We start from the raw sequence: 17562 nt of genomic DNA on the forward strand, positions 1-17562 counted from the left end.
GTGGGAGACATTGGCTCCCGCTACCATCAAACATGACCAATGTGCAGAGCATGGGGGAAGGTCCAAGCCATGCTCTGAATCTGAATGGACAGAGTAGTGGCTCAGGAGAAAGAAAGCGGTTTGCAATGGGGGGGGGGGCACTCAGCAGGAGGGAGGGGCCAGAAGTACCAGCGGGGGGACTCGGTTGGAGCGGCTCTGTACAGAGCAGGTAAGCATGACATGTTTGTTATTTAAAAAAACAGCCTTTAATATGACTTTTAGATGCTTGGTCATGGGGAAGCTTGTGGCAGCAAGAAGAGTCCATATCAGAGAGCCAACATTCTCAAGCTGGGTTTACAGATTTGTTCAGCCCTGCTTAAAATAGGCTTTGTTCCCAAAGTGGATTTAGAATTGAATATGGAAGCAACCATAGCAGCTAGTATTCAGCATGCTGAAATATTTCTCAAATGTAAAGAAATTTATAAATGTTACATGAATTATTGCTACAGGAAACATTTCAAATTTATTTGTAATAATCTAAAATTGAGCTACTCCTGCAACAACCAATATTAGTTTCATTTGTACATATAGTTAAAGAAACATTTATGCTACTGAACTTATGTACCTGTAACTGCTCAGCTTACAATATCAAATAAAGATACCCAGCAGTTCTATTGACTTTCCTTCAGCATAAAGAAAACTAGATTATGGGGAATTGTTCACAGTATTGTGGAGCTTACATGACAATCATCAATAAATGCATTCACAACACAGAACCGGAGCAAAAAAGGACTCATGAATTATATATGATTGTAACAATCATCTCACCTCCAGATATGCCATTAACTTTCTTTATCAAAATCACAAGAGATTTCTTTTGAAAATATTTTTCCCTATATGATTAGGTCTATAACTCATTATATAGGCATGCACATTTTCGCTTTATATGTAATGAAAATGAATGCAGTGCAGGTTAAAAGGGGATGAAAGAAAATCTGAAAAGGGATAAAAACACAATCAGCAAAGGAGCAATGGAATATGCATTTCCATCATAATAGCCATTTTAAAACTTTATGGTTTAAAAATGTATATTCTACTGTGCTGAAGACGTTTTTATTACCATACTTTGTAAGTTTCAGGAGTTGCAGTCTAATTCTAAATGCATTATCCTAGTTTGGCTCTCCCCAAGTACTCAAGTTTGTTTCCTTGCCAAAGCATGTGCTATGTCTCTGCTCGAACTGGTCAAGCCTGAAAACAAAAGAATGGAATTGTAACCATGTAACAGTTATACCACAGACTGGGCAAAAGAAAATTAGTAAAATACAATTCATAAAATAAAATTGCTAAAAAGTCCATATATGTGAAATGGCATTGCGAATAAATAACCCATGAGGGAAAACACAAAAAAACTGTTCAAAAAGGTGAAATAAAATCACAAGTGTGAAATTCAGGTAGAAATTAAGATATATTTGACCTCTGATAGATAGGTCACCATCCAGTAAGGCACTCACCATTGATTGTAAATCCACCAAACAAAATTGGATACTCTTACCGGACTCAGTGGACCCTATGCCAGCAGCACAAAGCCAAACAGGCATGCATCTGGGAATGTGGTCACTTTTAGGAAACGTGAGGACAGCTTCCGTTCAACCTAGTCACTGGACCCAACAATTGACTCCACCATTCATAAAAGAAATAGGCTACCCTATAGTGTAAAACCATCAACTAAGGGTTTTATTGTAAAAGGTACACACTTACTTACTTACTTCAATGATGATATAAACAGACAAGATAAGGTATGCGATTACAAATACATCCAAGAAGCGCAGTAACGTGGAGCTAGTTCAGTCTACCTATGGTTAGAGGTAGAGGTCGAATATATCATCAATTTTAACATTGATTTCTACCTAAACACTGGTGATTTCATTTCACCTGTTTATATTGTTTTTTGTGGTTTCCCTCATGGGTTATTTATTCACAATGCCATTTTACATGCATGGACTTTTTAGAAATTTAAATTTATGAATTGTATTTTACGCATTGCTGTTTGCACCTAACACTTTATTTTATTTTGCACAGTCAATGTGTTATACCTACTGTTTGCATACTTGCACAATTTAATACATGCACACACACAATATGAATTAGCACTGCACTTAATATTCCCACTATCTACAACATTTTTCTGATTGTAGCATTTGCAGCTTTTCCTAAATCTGTTGAGTAGCGCAGTGCACATTTTGAAATTTAGAATTAAACCACATAACTGGAATCTCTTAGCCCTTGTACATACGGTCGGACATTCTGACGAAAAATGTTTGATCGGACTGTGTTGTCAGATAATCCGACCGTGTGTGGGCTCCATCAGACTTTCTGTCGGAATGTCCGACCAACAAAGTTTGAGAGCTGGATATAAAATTTTCCGACAACATGATCCGATCGGACAAAGTCCGATCGTTTGTAGAGAATTCAGATCGGACAAAGTGCCACTCATGTGCAGATCAAAATTACGAGACCAAAGCTATTGGCTACTAGCCTGAACGTAGTCCTGTCGTAACGAAAGAACGTCACCACGTTCTGTACGATTGGATTTTCCAGCAACTTTGTCCAACCATGTGTATGCAACACTAGTTTTGGACAAAATCCGTCGGAAAAAATCCAGCGGATTTTGTCGTCGGAATGTCCGACCGTGCGTACAAGGGCTTAAAGTTAAATCTGCTTATATTTTGCCTTTCCTTGTTCTTTTTTCTCACTCTCCATTGACATACCAAAGTGGGAGTAAACTCCCATGCATGAATTTTACCTATAGGCAAGACAATAAAGTGGCTTACCTTCAGGTACTGTAAATATTTTCTAAATGTGCATGGTTTAGGAGATATTTAGTGTAAATGCAGCCAGTGACATCACCGAGGCATGTGCTCTGAAGGAACGGCATACCATGCCGTTTATTCAGAGTCCTGTGCCATAAACAGCAGTGATGATCTGGTCACTGCTCTTTTTCACCTTGGTCATATGTTTGATTTCATCAACTCACCGTGGCTATGGGCTTCATCCTATTCTTATTCTTGTCACATTGACGTATATTGTCATGGATACATACCACTTATTTCTCTTCATATATTATAGAAGTCCCATTCATTACGACATGATGATCTTTCTCACATATGACATTCCATGGGGGATGGTGTGTATGCTCCTGGTTTTCCTGTTGTGTCCCTTTCCCAGCTCCCGGGCCAGGCTCATTTGGCCGACCCCTGGCATGTGGTATTGTACGGTGCCATTATCGGTTATACGCTAGTATTTTTCGGCATTGCCAGTCATCTCAAATTTACTCCCTTCCCCTCATGTGGGTATTAACATCAGATTATCTTGGTATCTATATCTCTTTAGAGAACATTGATGCATTTGGCTCCTGATGAGTGGATAGAAGTCCATGAAATGTGTAAAGCCCATTCTGATGCATCCAACACACAGAATTTTAGATGGTTTTACCCTCTCCTAGATTTTAATTTAAGCTATGGTTTACCCTGTACATGGGGGATTATGATGTATTATTTATTTTGCTTGTGCCATGCTGTTAAATATATTTTTTACTATGTATATTGATACTTTCTATGCCTACATGCATGGTATACTGTTAGGTCATGCCAATCATCCATTTACCAACATACAAATGTTTATACTGTACATATGAATTTGTTTGGTTCCACCACGCAAACCTCATCTAAAGTCTCAACTTCCCCCCTCTTTGCATAAACGGCAGTGAGTGACGTCATTGCAACTCCAGCCACCAACACAGCTGGAGTCCATGAACCTGGAAGGAAGACCGGGTGAAGATGTAAACACCTTCAGCTGTGACAACGTGCCACTTGAGGGCTTTGTTCTAAGGGAAGTTGCAATGCATACTAGCACGTTGCCTAGCAAGTTGAAATAATAAAACAAAAAACAAACAAAGCAGTTTACTACAACTTTAATTTTGAACCCAGCGATGTGATTTTTTTTGTCTCTGCTTTCTATGCAATGTGTGCAGATCATTGCTGATTGGGAAGGGGAGGCGGATTGTCAGGGTACTGTATATAGCTTCATGAAAATATTACTGAATCCTACCTCTGCACCCCTTTCAATAGCCCTAAACCTTTATTCAATCAGGGTAATTTATGGGAAGATAATTATGCAAATATTTAAATGGATTGATGGGAACATAGACAGACTACCATTTACATGTAGACTGCTCTAGCTAATACTCAACAGGAATGCGGAGCCTTTACAATTGAAAGAAATGGGTTCCGTCGAACTTGCTTACCTTCTACTGCATACTGTGATAAGCTGACACTGAGCAGTGAAATCAGACTACGGTAAGCATTTATAGTAAAGAAGATGTATGTACAATTGCACAAGACTAAAGGGTAGGGCTGGAGGTTAGTCTTAAAAACCAGCAAGTGTACCACAGAGATTCCAAAATTGCTAGTCTTGTCAAATCATTACCACGATAGGGCCATACTGCGGTCATACAACTTAAAAAAAAAAAAAAATGTAAAATAAATTAAAAAAAAAAATAAATAAAACACTGACATGTGTGCTTTACAAATGTGTTTAGTAATTGGTTTGCTTCAAGGCTCCAAAGCCCATTTTTTTTAATGAAAGTCCCAGAAGAGCCCTGTCACATGACCTGTCAATGTTTTGTGACCAACCTATTCTTAAAAGATATGTTCCCCTTTTTAAAAAAAATAAATGCATATTTTTGCAGGTTAAGAAAAATGTGCATTTTTTTTGTTTTTGTTTTTTGCTTGGAGTCTGTAAAGCATTGCACCCGGAATCGGCATGCAGGACTCCAGCAGACGTGTCAGTGTACCTGTCTGCAGGCACTTCATGCGGGCAGGTTTATACACATTGACAGGAAGAGAGAATGAACTATCAGAGCACTCAACAATGCCATGGTACTTTATTGAAAAAGCAAGCCGATAGCTGCAAAAGGCTGTCAAGCATTTGTAGTTTTGCCATTCTCAGAACTCGAAATAAATGATGCGGCCAGATGGACAGGGCCCCTCACAGCCACGTTTATTAAAATCATGATAGCAAGTGGGTGGGGGGGGGGGGCTGTAGGATTAGGTTATATGTTCCACCCTAAAAACTGGGTTTCCAAAACATGTTTCCAAAGGTGAATTTATCCTTTAAAGCACGGAGTGTTCTCTGTTGTGTTATACAAATAGCACTTCATGGGACACTACGGACTATGCCCCATGGCATGCAATTTAGAAATGAGCAGTACTAGAAAAGGCTGCAGAGTGCTTTGCCCAGCTTTAATGGAGTAAAATGTGAGGTGTGTGCTGCTTTCTGCATTTTTCCACGCTGAACCAAATGGCATCACATATCACTACAAGGCAGCATAACACAATGTGCTTTTAGGTGGCGACATTAAGTGTCACATTGGAAAAATTCAAATAAAGTAAAAAAAAAAAAAAAAAAAAAAAACAGTGCAATGCATGGTGCAACATGCATCGCACAACCCACTGCTGGATCCAACACTGCGCTAGCCTGCATGTTAATGCATTTAATCATGCAGGCGTGTGAACCTAGCCTTGATTAAGGTTCACAATAGCCTGCATGCTAAAATGCAGCCATGGTGCATCAGGGTAGCTTCACTTTTGTAAATACATGAAGCAACAGCCTTCTATTTAAATGTTAGAAACCATTTATAATTGAATATTTTGTGCTTGCTGATTGGATCATGTAAATCATGCAGTAGTCTACATTTGGTTTTGTGTACCACAGATAAAAAATAGACTATAAATCTCTGAAAATTTCCTTTTCCAAAGTCTCCTAGGATGGGCCTTGTTTATGTATTTAGCACTTGGATCATAGTCCTGTAGTCTGTTTTTTTCATGTTAGTGATGTCATCAATATTTAAATCATTTTGGGAACACGCCTGTAGGCAGGTAGTGGGTAATGCTGTCCCAGCCAGGAGGGAAATAAACTTCTTTTGCAAAATCATCTTGGCAGACTTTCTGGTGGGCTCTGCTCCCCTCCCTGTGCTCGTGAAATCAGGAAGGAGGCTTGGCCCAAGTTCGTTCCAGCCACGTGGGAAAAAGGAAAGGCTGTTAGCTGAAGATTTAATCTGTTCAGCCAAGCAACCACCTGAAGGAGAGAGTTGTCTGTATGGTAAAGCTGCTGAGCCATGTAGTGCCACAACACACAGCCTGCTGCATCGGAAGGAAAGAAAGACCGCCAGCAAGATGTAACTTCCAGTCGGGGCTCTCTGCCTCTCTGAAAGTCCCTATTTCTGCTGGACACCTGTGTCCTAGAGCTCTCCACATGTAGGAGGATTGCTGGAACTTGCAGTCTGCTCCAAGGGTACCAACCATGGACTCTGCCAAGTATGGACAATTTCCTAAGCAGATATGCTAGGGCAGCCACAAGCCTGTAGCTAGGGATTAGGGATGTTATAAAAAGACTGCACTTTAGGGTGAACGGTTACCATGTGATGTCATCATGCTGCATTTTTCCCAGTAAAGCTTTTGAAACTTTCCCTCTGCCTGTTCTGACGTTACCAAACGGGTGTAATGCAAGTAATCAGCTTGGGTCAGTAGTACATTGGAGGATGAAGACATCAGTACAAAGTTAATACAGTGGTTACCAAGGATAGCCAAGCTTTGGCAAGCAAACTGATAAAGGGGTTGTAAACATTCTATGCATTAAGGTGAAAAATCTTCTTTAGTGCAGCAGCCCCCCCATCCCCCAGAGCCCCCTTTTTCTTACCTGACGCCAGTCTTTCCAGCGTCAAGAATGAGCCCAGCAGCTCCAGCCACTTTCTCGGGTCCTCATTGGACAGATTGATAGCAGCAGGAGCCATCGGCTCATGCTACTATCAAATCCAGTGACACGGGAGCTGGGCCGAGTCCTACTGTCTATCAATGGATGCAGCAGTAGGACTCGGGAGCGCGCATGCATGAGTGCCCCCTTGGAAAGCGGGTCTCCAAGGGGGCACTCGATACGGGGAGGAGCCAGGAGCACCACTGGGGGACACCAGAAGGCAGAGGATCAGGGCCACTCTGTGCAAAACCCTTGCAGAGGGGAGGTAAGTATACCATTTTTTATTTATTTTTTTAATAACAAACACAGCAAGCCTTTACAACTAGTGATGGACGAACTTCCGACGGGACGTTTCGCGAACGCGAAACGCGAACGGACACAAACGTTCGCGAAAACGACCGTTCGCCGCGGGCTCCATTGACTTCAATGGGAGGCGAATTTCGCAAACCTTTAGGTCGAATTTGCGGCCACGGGGTAATTATTAGGGGGTAGCACGTAGTCCCACCACCTGGACAATAGCATAATACATGTATGAGGTGAATTTGGGATCGATAACTACAAGCATTTTTTTTTTATTTGGGAAATTGTTCTGACAATTCAGGACTATGGAGCTAATGAAGGCAATGGAGGAGAGGGAAGGTCAGGGACCAGGGTAGGCAAACAAGAGGGTGCAGGAGATACAGAGCACTGACAGCAGCACCGTAATACAGAGCACTGACATCAGCACCGTGACATACAGCGCTGACAGCAGCTCCGTGACATACAGCGCTGACAGCAGCTCCGTGACATACAGCGCTGACAGCAGCTCCGTGACATACAGCGCTGACAGCAGCTCCGTGACATACAGCGCTGACAGCAGCTCCGTGACATACAGCGCTGACAGCAGCACCGTGACATACAGCGCTGACAGCAGCTCCGTGACATACAGCGCTGACAGCAGCTCCGTGACATACAGCGCTGACAGCAGCTCCGTGACATACAGCACTGACAGCAGCTCCGTGACATACAGCGCTGACAGCAGCTCCGTGACATACAGCGCTGACAGCAGCACCGTGACATACAGCGCTGACAGCAGCTCCGTGACATACAGCGCTGACAGCAGCTCCGTGACATACAGCGCTGACAGCAGCTCCGTGACATACAGCGCTGACAGCAGCTCCGTGACATACAGCGCTGACAGCAGCTCCGTGACATACAGCGCTGACAGCAGCTCCGTGACATACAGCGCTGACAGCAGCACCGTAAGCAGCCCCAGGAGGAAGTCAGCACAGCACAGGGATGGTGTGATCCCCTCATAATAAGAACCCCCAGGAGGAAGTCAGCACAGCACAGGGATGGTGGGAGCCCCTCATAATAAGAACACCCAGGAGGAAGTCAGCACAGCACAGGGATGGTGGGAACCCCTCATAATAAGCAGCCCCAGTAGAAATATGACACCGCTCAACCTCTTCAAAGAGGAGGGTAGGGGCATATAGTACGGTGTGCTTTTTTGGGTCAGGGAAGTGAGCCAAATGAATTAAGAAGGTCTGTGTGCTTGATTCCAAAAATTGTTTATAGACATATACATGGTCTACTGATCACATGTGTTGAATTCCTCCGAGATCCATGCCTCATTCATTTTTAGAAATGTGAGGTAGTTAACACTGTCGTGAGCTAGGCGAGTACGCTTATCGGTCACAATCCCCCCTGCTGCGCTGAACGTCCTTTCGGACAGGACACTGGATGAGGGGCAAGCCAACAGTTCGATTGCAAATTGGGCAAGCTCTGGCCAGAGGTCAAGCCTGCCCACCCAGTAGTCTAGGGGTTCATCACTCCTCAGAGCGTCCACATCGGCCGTTAACCCAATGTAGTCGGACACCTGACGGTCTAGGCGTTCCCTGATGCTGGATCCGGATGACACCTGTCGATGGGTCGGCTGAAAGAATGACCTCATATCCGAAGTCACCAACACATCTTCAAACCGGCCTCTTCTTGCAGGCGCTGTTGGATTGGTACCCGCAAATCCTTCTCTGGGAGTGGGAATTGCTCCTCTGCCAGCGCACGCAAAAGCAGAATGCAGCATTTCTCGAAGCAAGGCCTGGAAGTGCTGCATTCTGACAGCCCTCTGCGACGGCGGTAACATTTCCGCCATTTTGTGTTTGTACCGGGGATCTAAGTACGTTGCCACCCAGTACTGGTCCTTGACCCTCATGCTTTTTATACGGGGGTCCCTATTAAAACACTGGAGCATGAAGGCCCCCATTTGCACTCAAGCGGAAGGTATGTGGTGGTGGTGGTGTTGTTGGTGGTAGTGTCTTTGGGGGTGCACATAACAGAGAGTGAAGAAGAGGGTGCAGATCGAGAGGATGAGGAGGGTGCAGAAGAATAAGGCTGAGTGAGCCACTCAACCAAGTCTGGTGCGTCCTTTAAAGTAATTGAACGCACCTTCTGCAACTTCCCACTTTGGCTCAAGGCTGTTGCTCCTGCCCTACCCCTACCACCCCTGCGGAAGGGCCTGCCTCTTCCTCTGCCTGTCATTTTTTAAATCACCCTGTGACAAAACTCTTAGTCCCTATACCGCTGAAGGACTGCTGCAGTATAGGGCAGCGGTCAGCAGTAGTGCACGTCAACCCTATGTATTGTGGACCGATAGCGGTCCTTACAGAACAGCAGACTGTACTGCACTCAGGCCTATGTACCGTAGCACCCTATACCAAGTTACCAGTCCTTATAAAAACTTTTGTGGACCAAGCAGGTTGTGTGTTAGTGTTTAGCAGACTGTGCGTCAGTCCCTATACCGCTGAAGGACTGCTGCAGTATAGGGCAGCGGTCAGCAGTAGTGCACGGCAACCCTATGTATTGTGGACCGATAGCGGTCCTTACAGAACAGCAGACTGTAACGCACTCAGGCCTATGTACCGTAGCACCCTATACCAAGTTACCAGTCCTTATAAGAACTTTTGTGGACCAAGCAGGTTGTGTGTTAGTGATTAGCAGACTGTACGTCAGTCCCTATACCAATGAAGGACTGCTGCAGTATAGGGCAGCGGTCAGCAGTAGTGCACGGCAACCCTATGTATTGTGGACCGATAGCGGTCCTTACAGAACAGCAGACTGTACTGCACTCAGGCCTATGTACCGTAGCACCCTATACCAAGTTACCAGTCCTTATAAAAACTTTTGTGGACCAAGCAGGTTGTGTGTTAGTGTTTAGCAGACTGTGCGTCAGTCCCTATACCGCTGAAGGACTGCTGCAGTATAGGGCAGCGGTCAGCAGTAGTGCACGGCAACCCTATGTATTGTGGACCGATAGCGGTCCTTACAGAACAGCAGACTGTAACGCACTCAGGCCTATGTACCGTAGCACCCTATACCAAGTTACCAGTCCTTATAAGAACTTTTGTGGACCAAGCAGGTTGTGTGTTAGTGATTAGCAGACTGTACGTCAGTCCCTATACCAATGAAGGACTGCTGCAGTATAGGGCAGCGGTCAGCAGTAGTGCACGGCAACCCTATGTATTGTGGACCGATAGCGGTCCTTACAGAACAGCAGACTGTACTGCACTCAGGCCTATGTACCGTAGCACCCTATACCAAGTTACCAGTCCTTATAAGAACTTTTGTGGACCAAGCAGGTTGTGTATTAGTGTTTAGCAGACTGTGCGTCAGTCCCTATACCGCTGAAGGACTGCTGCAGTATAGGGCAGCGGTCAGCAGTAGTGCACGGCAACCCTATGTATTGTGGACCGATAGCAGTCCTTACAGAACAGCAGACTGTACTGCACTCAGGCCTATGTACCGTAGCACCCTATACCAAGTTACCAGTCCTTATAAAAACTTTTGTGGACCAAGCAGGTTGTGTGTTAGTGTTTAGCAGACTGTGCGTCAGTCCCTATACCGCTGAAGGACTGCTGCAGTATAGGGCAGCGGTCAGCAGTAGTGCACGTCAACCCTATGTATTGTGGACCGATAGCGGTCCTTACAGAACAGCAGACTGTAACGCACTCAGGCCTATGTACCGTAGCACCCTATACCAAGTTACCAGTCCTTATAAGAACTTTTGTGGACCAAGCAGGTTGTGTATTAGTGTTTAGCAGACTGTGCGTCAGTCCCTATACCGCTGAAGGACTGCTGCAGTATAGGGCAGCGGTCAGCAGTAGTGCACGGCAACCCTATGTATTGTGGACCGATAGCGGTCCTTACAGAACAGCAGACTGTACCGCACCCAAGCCTATGTACCGTAGCACCCTAGACAGACCAAGTTACCAGTCCTGATAAAGAGCTTTGTGGAACAAGTGAGTTGTGAATGTTTAGCAGACTGCAGCAGAAGGGCAGCAGTCAAGTATAATATTCTTTCTATATTTGGAAGAAAGAATATTATACGTGTACAAGCCTATTACCGTACCACTGATACCAGTCCTGAAAATAACCTTTGTGGAACTAATAGTAACAGCAAGTCTTTAAAATTATCCTCACTGCCTGACACACTGCTTCCTGCCTGTCCCTATACAAATTGGCAAAAAAGAGTAGGCTGGAACGATTAGCTGGAATAGCTCTTTTGTGGACCTGATAGTAACAGCTAATGATGATGATGATGATGATGATGAAGAAAGACTAATCTGGCTGAGCTGTCCCTAAAATAGCAGCATACAGCGCTCTGTCCCTTTATCTAAACTGACAAAAGAAACTCAGGCTGCTGACCTAACACCTATACCAGTCCTGAAAAGAACTTTTGTGTACCAAATAGCTAGCGTTTTCTCTGTCCCTACTCCACACAGGATCCTTTCCCTACAGTGACAGAAGAAAGAATGTAAAATGGCCACCGGATCGGGTGTATTTATAGGTTAGGGGGAATGTCCAAGTGTCCATGAGCTGTCATGTCTCAATTGGTTGTCCTGTAACACATGATAAACGTGTCACGAAAGGTTAAAGTTCTTGTATACATTAAACACGTAAGTCCGCCGGGGCGAACGACGGAAAAAGGCGTTCGAACCCGCGGACGGCGAAAGTCGGAAATTCGCCGCGAAACGACCGCCGGGCGAAACGTTCGTCCATCACTATTTACAACCCCCTTTAAGCATATTCATGTGGCAATTGAGATAGCCTCTTGCAGAGAGGACGATGATGAGATGTCAGCTTTTCAACTGGAGCCCTCGGTCTGTGCACAGGTATGCAAGAGGAAGAGATAATTAAATGCATGCATGGCATCCAGTGTATTTGTTCATGTGCATTCGATGTTCTGCAGAAGTAAAAAGGTACCCCCCTCTGCCAGGCGAGTGACCCTGTTCTAGGGGCCTAGCGTAGCCCACTCCTACATGCCTATTATTACAATGATTCCGTCATACTTAAAAATAACCTATTGTAATAAAAGGAACACCAAATTACATTTTTAAAGATGAAAGCTCGGGCTGTGACCTTATTTACATTTGAACTCTTAATGAAAATCTGACCACCAAGAGTGCTCTAAGTGCAGGCAGAATGCCATAATAACCCAGGTGTTGTATTCTCCCTTCAAGCCAATGATACAATTAGATTCTCCATTTATATCATGAACATACCTTAGTAAAGTAATCCCTCCTGCTCAAATTCTAATTCCACCCTGGGGGAGGGGGCACAGCCAACAACTAATATTTTCATTGATTTATACCAACTATATACTTCCTATATTAGTTTAAAACATTTATTTGAGCTGTGTTAAATTTTGTTTTATGCATAGAAAAAACAGAAACATACATTGACTTTACCAGCTGCCAATTTAGAAGTCTAGTGGGAAGTGAATTTTCCATGGCACGAAACAAGAGATGTTACAACAGCTTTTGTTTAATGGTTTCATTGTGATAAATGTAGTTGTGTCATGGTAAATGTAGTTCTGCTTCCAATTTTAGTAACAAATTAGCAAGAATGGTTTGGACAGGATATCTGCAGCTTTTGTCAGAGTAATGAAAGTGGAAAGAATTTCAAATTATAGGCACAGAGAACGACTGCTGTTCTTTATACTAATACATTATAATTCCAGTTTAATAGGCAAATGGGAAAGGAGGAGATTTCAGATGTGTAAAAAATTGTGCTTCTAAAATTGCCTTCATCTATTAGGTGGTTAGAGAGAGTAAAGGGTGCCCTCAAGATTTATCTTCCGTAGTGGGCTCAAATAAAAAATCATTTGTACAAAGGCAATAGGTAGTCACTAACTGGTCTAGACACTGATCTATACTTGTGCTTTCAAGATTCTGCACTAGTGGAATTACTTTTCCATTATGTGAAATAATTACAGGCTAGCAGTCAGTAACCCATAACAATAAGCTGTCACTTTACTATAGGAAGGAAGGAAAATAAGATAGTAGTGTTGCTGTGGGTTACTGCATTTTGCACATCATTTAACAGGGGTATTGAAGCTTAGTAGTCAAATAGGAATGTGAGAAATTGCTGCAGTAAAATGCATGAAAATGAAGCGATAACTAAATGCTATTTTTTTTCTTTCCTATAGCATATGGGAAGCTTAGAACCTTTGTTTCGACATTCCCTCTCTTCACTCCCTCTCCTGACAGGGAGAAGAGACAGGTAGTGATTTCCACTGGGCACAGACACGTAGGCTTTTCTATTTTCAGCAGCATGAGGTAGGGTTAGAGGCTCCAAGCAGACCCATATGTAGACATGCTAATCCAAATGTACCTTTGTCCACTGTCCCTTGTTATGCGTTAACTTTTAGTAAAAATTGCTATTAGGATATACCATTGGAGAAAGCTGTGCCGCATGCTCTATATACAAAACTATTTTTCAACCATATAGAGCATCAAACAAGAAAAAGTAGAAATGGTTCCACATTTCTTAAACTATCAATGCTTTTGGCTTCTCTACATCCACTGGACCCTCTCCTCGCTACAGTTCCCCTGCTGAATTTAGTCACCAATGTTCAAAAATAAGCAGAACAATTGAGAGAATTTATGCTGCCTACTCTAACCCTGCTGCCCTAGTCGCTGGCCCACTAGTGCTGCAAGGCAAGTGGAGCCATCAAGCTTTTGCGGTCCGCACCTTCCTGTTCCAATGACCCTTGTGTCCTGAAAAAGGGTAAGGGAGAAAAAAATTAAAAACAGCACATAAAAGTCTACCTGTTCTCCTCGGCCAAACGATATAAAAATTGAGTTTGATATAAACATTAACTTTTTGTTGTTTTTTTTTTTAAACAGAGGTTATAATGATTCACTACTCCATCTAAAAAAATTGCTGAACTTTAAAGCAGAGTACCGGTTGAAATAGGACTTAAGATAAAAATGCTCCTAAAATACTCATGCCTTGTGCAATGTAAAAAGGTATGTTGTAAACTATGCCCAGTTTTCTATCTGTGCAGCATTGTTTTCTTACTTAGTGATGTTTCTGCATAGCCTGGCCATCTCCAGAGTGGGCATTTGAAGCAACAGTGTCCTTCCTGGATTCCGTGCATGCTGGCTATCTCACGCATGTGCATTGCAATTTTGGTCAGCTTGGCATGGCACAGCCATACCAAGCTGTCCAAGGTTTCCTATAGATGCTAATGTTAAATGTTACATGTTACTGGAGCTGTGAGATTCCAAGCTTTCCCAGGAGTCAATGAAAAAAACAGAAATGACGTCTGCAGCTGCGGCCCCCTGGAGCAGTGTTTCTCAACTCCAGTCCTCGTAGCGCCCCAACAGGTAATGTTTTCAGGCTTTCCATCATTTTGCACAGATGATTTGATCAGTTTCACTGAGTTAGTAATTAGCACAGCCATTTCATCTGTGGGAAATTCTAACAACATTACCTGTTGGGGGGCCTTGAGGACTGGAGTTGAGAAAGACTGCCCTAGAGGAAGTGAAATTAGATATAACCTAACCAAATTAGGTAAGTGAACAGAAAAAATAAAATTGTCAATTCATTTTAAGAAGGCACATTAGTGCTACATGGTGAGGAGTGAAAAATGTGGGGGGGAACTCCGCTTTAGCTTAGAACCTATAAATGGCATCATAAATGCATCAACCAATGTTTGATAGAATGTTGCTCTCACCCATTTGCTGTTTTTGAAACCCTTATTTGTGTGTATGCAATTTTATTATAAAAGTTCCTCTGTATATTTAATGACATGCCATCAGCTTTCCATTAGATGATTTTAGCTCTGTGATTCTTGTTAGTAAAAAAAACCTTCTTGATTATCCAAATAATTCATTAAGACAACACAACAGTTATTAATAGTCAATACTTCATATGTATGTGTCCACTGCTAGAAATTAATTTTAACCAAGTGTAAACTTAACTGATAGGTGGATTAATCAATTTGGACAACATCTGATTGCCAAACATTTTATTAAGACAGATTTAGAATATGACCCGGTCAGTTAACTCCTTAACCTTAAAACAATAAATGTCTCAAAAGCCATGACTGAATTGTCTATGGCTGCTCAGGCTGCATTATATAAAATTTTATATACAAATATGTCTGTGCAACTAAAACTGCAATGCAGTAAGGGATAAAACACAGGAAAAAATAATGTCTTTCTCAAAATTATGAACGCTTCCCTAAACATGAAAGCATCCCCGATTTTAACTCTTATAGCTCTTAAGACTGAGCACATACCTAGATTTTGAAGGGACTGAACCTTTTGTGGTCTTGATTACTCTTTTTTTTTTTAAATACAGAAGTGCAGGCAAAAAAACAACAAGGTGGCACTCCACGGAAATCCCACTGGTAAGTTTATTTTATATAGATGATGGTAGACACAGGCGACTCCCCTCTGACATGTTTCACTCCTAGGGCTTAATCACATGATTATCTTTGATAGGAGTAGTGAAACATGTTAGAGATGTGTGGCCTAAGACCCTAGAGTGTGTTTATAACCAGCTGCAGTATATACACAAGAAACTTAAACTTCTGTTAAAGTGGTTGTAAACCCTTACAACACACTTTGACCTACAGGTAAGCCTAGATTAAGGCTTACCTGTAGGTCCAAGAAATATCTCCTAAACCTACACAGTTTAGGAGATATTTGCCGAAAGACAGGCACCGCTGTCTACGGCGCATGCTCCATAGACAGCGGCGTGCAGGCGCAATGAGAGCGGCACCCGTCAACGGCGATATGCCACGCGTGGTGGCTCCCATGAGCATGCGCGGGAGTGATGTCATCGCGGCTTCGGCCGAATGACAGAGGCAGAGCAGCGAGACCCACCGAGAAGATGGATGCGCCGGACTACAGGGGACAGCGGTGACATCACTGGCTCCTGTGTCAGGTAAGTGACACATAATGGACTACTCTGCGATGCATAGTAGTCCATTATGCTTTACCTTTGCAGGGAATGAAAGAGGAAGTAAACTCATCAGGGTTTACTTCCTCTTTAAACCACAGTGGCCATGGCCAGTTCGGCCGAAATCCTGCCAGTTCAGAAGGATTTTGATCCATATATGACCAGCTTTCCCTAGGTCCCCAGTCGGATTTCCATGCCTCATTCTTTTATTTTTCTATACGTATTGAGCTAGACAAGCTCTTGCGACCTGCAATCAGAGCAGTGGACTTTCCAGGAGACTATTTTATTAGCTTGGAGCAGTGCAGTTTTGCTTTTGGCATTTCATAATGATGTTACCTTGGTGTCATCAGAAGATCTGACAATCCACTTTCTAATGCTTTTTAACCAAAATTGTAACAGTACCTTCAAATCTGTCAAAAATGTATCAGGATTTCAATTCAGTAAATTTTAGGTAAAATCAAAAAATGTCTTATGCCCCGTAGTCACAATCGGATTTTCCAACAAATGTTGGATGTAAGCTTGTTGGAAAGTCCGACTGTTTATATGCTCCATCGAACATTTGTTGGTGAACTTTCTGCCAACAGATCTTGGCTAGCAGGTTTTCAAATTTTCCGCCAACAAATGTTTGTTGTCTAACTTTCGTGTGTACACAAGTCTAGACATAAGTCCATGTATGCTCTGTATCAAGTAAGAGCCGGAGATGTAACTACCGTTCGTAATGGAGCTATCACTTGTGTCTTGTACGTCACTACGTTCGTAATTGTTTGCCAACATTTGTGTGACCGTGTGTATGCAAGACAAGTTGGAGCCAACAACCTTCAAAACAAAAATCCACGGTTTTCTTGATGGAAAGTCAGATCGTGTGTACAGGGCATTACTGTTCAAATTTATTCTGAATTCCTATCAGAAGCATTGATGAACCCTGTGTACCAGACCATCTTCAATTATGTCCACTGCCAAGTGAACACAGCGAACACATTGACAGCTCAGACATCAAGAGCATGCAGAAAGAAAAAAAAACTTTTACTATTAGAAGGTACTGCAACTGGTCAGCATAGTGACTTAGCAATCATCACCGTAGCCCTGCAATGCTTGGACCCAGGTTTATTGGCACAATTGTTTTAGTATTTTTTTGTTTATTATTTGCATTCTCAACAATATTGTTGCATTTTTTTCTACAGTGTGTTTTTGTAGATTCCAACTCAAAAATGGCTAATTGGCTTTTGCCTAAATTGATGTGCTTTATGTTGGAACTATTTAATGCATAAGACAACTGCTGGTAGCAGCTTCTCTATATGAAAAAGCAAAAGACCAATACCAATAAAATTAAACATTTTTGTAAAGTCATTCATACAATCTTTACAGCTCTCTGATGCTGTTCAACTACATACTGTATGCAAAAACACCATATATACATTTATACATTTAGCTACATTTTAACATCAGATTATAATAACTGAGAACAGTTTCAAAATACTAAGCAGCATCCTCAAATTGATTCATAAATCAATACCTTTTTTGTATATAACAAGAAAAAAAAAAAAA

General features: G+C 42.6%; 1 protein-coding gene across 2 annotated transcripts in view; it reads right to left on the reverse strand.

The window, feature by feature from the left end:
* OCA2 (OCA2 melanosomal transmembrane protein) overlaps positions 1-17562 on the reverse strand; it is a 561190-nt gene that overhangs the window by 263609 nt on the left and 280019 nt on the right. The gene's annotated exons all lie outside the window — the stretch shown is intronic.

The sequence above is a fragment of the Lithobates pipiens genome, unplaced genomic scaffold (assembly GCF_037356315.1).
Source record: "Lithobates pipiens isolate NorthernLeopardFrog02 unplaced genomic scaffold, aLitPip1_a1.2 Scaffold_16, whole genome shotgun sequence".
NCBI classification, from domain to species: domain Eukaryota; kingdom Metazoa; phylum Chordata; class Amphibia; order Anura; family Ranidae; genus Lithobates; species Lithobates pipiens.